The sequence below is a fragment of the Propithecus coquereli genome, unplaced genomic scaffold (genome assembly GCF_000956105.1).
Source record: "Propithecus coquereli isolate 6110/MARCELLA unplaced genomic scaffold, Pcoq_1.0 Scaffold11, whole genome shotgun sequence".
NCBI classification, from domain to species: domain Eukaryota; kingdom Metazoa; phylum Chordata; class Mammalia; order Primates; family Indriidae; genus Propithecus; species Propithecus coquereli.
The window spans coordinates 8,628,527-8,632,029 of NW_012134969.1; the positions used below are offsets into that span (position 1 = coordinate 8,628,527).

The following is a 3,503-nucleotide window of genomic DNA, read 5'->3' on the forward strand; positions in this document are numbered from 1 at the left end:
AGATTTTAGGTAATATATATGTGATTTTTCTAAATAGCTCAGCCTTTGTGTGGGCTTATGAAGTTTATAATCCCTGCAACTCTTCCTTGTGATGCAAAAATAGAAAACGCTGTCTACTCTTTGAAAGTCTTCTTGCAACAGCCTCCACCTCTGGGTTTTCCTAAATCTGCCAAGCCCTTTTCACTGCCTGTCTTAGCTCATTCCTTGATTTGGAGGCAAAGGTACACACACCTTCTCTTGCATGAGGTGACAGCAGTAGCCAAACTTGTTGATGCTTCCATCATAGTACTTGTTTCTCCACCAACTCTATGGGTCTTACATCAGTACAATTTTTGCTACTTCAAGGCCGCATTTCACATTTCTCTGTTAGCAAATTTAACACTTATGAAATTTTATTGTCTTCTTTGTATACTTAACGTTGTTCAAACACAACCCTGAAACTTTATTCACTTTTAAGGATAAAGGGGAACCACATAACTGTTTCGCATCCTCTCAGGAATTAAGTATGCCTGGATATGAATCTCGCACCCTTTAGTCAATCTTGATTTAAAATACTTTGTAGATGGTTCTTATCTTAAAAATGACAAAGGCATTCCCTGTGCAGGATATGCTGTTATCATTGAACATGCAACTGCTGAAGCAGCTCCATGGTGTTAATTCCCAGTCTGCCCAGGTAGCCGAACTAGTGTGTTAGATTTGAGGCTGCACTCTGATAAAGACAGAAGACTAAATATTAATATGGACAGTAGATATACTTTTTGGGTAGTTATGATTTCTGGATTTTATGAAAATAGATGATTTATTACCTGCTCTTTGGATACTTTAAAAATGGCAAAGAGATCAATCAAAGACTTATTAGAACTTTGTCAATACCCCAAGGAGATAAGTTTAATCACTGATAGAAACCAATAGTCTAGAGACCACTCCAGATGCAAATATGAATGTCTTTGTTTTGATTTACATGCTAAATGACATTTTTGGCTTTTTAAAAAAATACCCCAGCTAATACTAAGCGTTGCTAAATTTATATTTGTCACCATCAAACATACAAAAAGAAAATTGGATCAATTTAGATTAGATGTAATTAACTCATAGTTATCAGTTCAACCTACTAAAAAGCAATATTTGCAATCAAGGAATGCTTAACCCATAAAAGATGGATTCTGGCAATTTTGGGATGGCTGCCCTGAAGTGGCATGATCCATCCAATGGACCTTGGTCAAAGTACAAATGCATTTTTATACAACTGTTCAAGTCTTGAGTCTCTGTCTATACGTTAGTTATTGTCTGTAAAGTTTTTGCATGTATAGAAATGTTTCCCTTCCTGAGAGTAAGGTAGAATGATTCCATTAGTGGTCTCAATTCTTCGTCTTTCCCTGTATCCATACCCTCACTCTTCACCTTGTTTTGCCCTCTCACTCTAATTTTGGGTTCCATCATGTGAGTTGATTTGGTCAATGGGAAAACACAAAGCATAGGTTGCAAAAGCACTTGTAAGATTTCTATTCTAGATCTTGCCTTTTGCCATCACCTTGAAACATATCCAGGGTATCCTGATGGAGAACGAAGATGAGTCAAGCAGATATGAGTTACCCAAGATACCCCAGCTAAGATCATTCTTTTCTGCTCCTCTGAGAAATGTGGCTGTTCCTGGACAGTTTCTCCTTGACTCTGTTAGCAATTCACATAGTGGCCAATAATAGTGAAAAGAATACTAAAAAACCGTACCTTCAGTTCAGAGAGTAGCTGGAATTCATCTTCTCCCATTAAATCCACTGACAAGTTTCAGTATTCTTTCCTTCATTTCATCCAAGGTAATATATTCGACATTAGAGTTGGGAAGACTTCTTGGTTCAGGAGCTGAAGTTCTCAAATCATTCATTACTCTCTCCAGTTTGAAAATAAAATACTTTTAAATTGAGACCATTGCATCATTTCTCCAGTCTTGGCTACACGACAAAGAAACTGATCCAGAACTGAAACTTCCTTTTTCCTCCTCCTCTCACACTCTTTTAGGGCTTCCAGCAGTCTGTCCAAGTCCACAGCTTCCCATAGTCCCCACAGCCTCTGCTTTCCTCCGCTGGTCTCCCAGAAACCTGAGCTGAACCCGAGCCAAACCAAGGGAGTCTCCAAACCCCTGCCCTGAGCCTTCCGCCATGTGCTCCCCCTCCCTCATACACACTCCAGGCAAGCAGACTACGGGAAGTGAGCTTAAATACACCAGCCCTCCAACGTGCAGCTCTGCAAGTAGTTCGTTTTTACTGCTGAATAGATTGCATTGCCTGAATATTCCATAATTCATTTATTCCTTTGACTGTTTTTAAACATTCGGACTATTTCCATTCTGGGGTTATTATGAAGTTGCTGAAGAACTTTACACATGTCTTTTTGTAGATATATGCAATTAGGTATAATGGTTGTTAGCTATGTTTATCCTTCTTCAGACAAAAACAATCCCAATAGTTTAAATCAAATGATGACAGTGCCTGTAACAATAGCTGATGTGAGAGCACAAGAGGAAAGAGTCAAACTTGCAGCAAACTCACAATGACTTTCCAACATCTAGAATCCGAAGGCTCCTAAGTGAGCCCTATGAAAAAGTCCAGATGAAGATGCTGTGGAAATTAAGGGACATGAGATTTCACAAAGAGAGAAGGTGAAGCCAGAGAGATGGCCAAACAACTTTCAATAAAATTTCTTCAGTTGTGGTAGAAGAAATAGAAGTATCATTTTCATCTCAGCATAAAGACAAAGAAAGTAATTGTACCAGGCTGCACGGTACAGAAGAGGATGAAGAAGAGGAAGAACAGAGTCGTTTATGACATCAAGAGAAATGATCCCAGAAAGAAAAAATCAAGAAAAAGAATCTGACGATGCCTTAAACTGTGAATGAAGAGACTTCTGAGGAAAATAATCAAATGGAGAAATCTGATCTGTCTCAAGTTGAGAAAGCCTTACATTCTGAAAGTAGTGAAAACACAGGCCCTGCTAACAGAGTAAATACTAATAGGGATCATATTAATGATTCTGACTGCCATGAAACAGAATAATTTATAGGATCCAATTCCGGTAAAACTGAAGATATTCTTTCAGAATCATCCATGGAAAATGATGACGAAGCCACAAAATTCACAGATGAACTGATGGACAAGACTATTTAGAAACATTTAGATGCAGTATTTTACATACAGTTCTAGTTTTACACTGTGTAAAATGTTTATGTAATAAAGTGAATCTTTAGTTTTACAAGAGCAGCAGGTTGTAAAATAAAGTACTTTATGGGATAAAACCTATAAGAGTTGTCCATATAAGAACTGTGAATATCAGCACCCCTGGGTCCTGCTTATACCTGACCTTTTGGGGGTTGGGGAGGGTAGAGGGATTTGGTCAAATCAATGGCTTAGAAATATTTAGATGCAGTATTTTACATCCAGTTCTAGTTTTACACTGTGTAAAATGTTTATGTAATAAAGTGAATCTTTAGTTTTACAAGAGCAGCAGGT

General features: G+C 37.9%; 1 pseudogene; it reads left to right on the forward strand.

Annotated features, from left to right (window-relative positions):
• Positions 1-625: 625 nt before the first annotated feature.
• Positions 626-3,161, forward strand: LOC105813607 (annotated as a pseudogene).
• Positions 3,162-3,503: the final 342 nt, after the last annotated feature.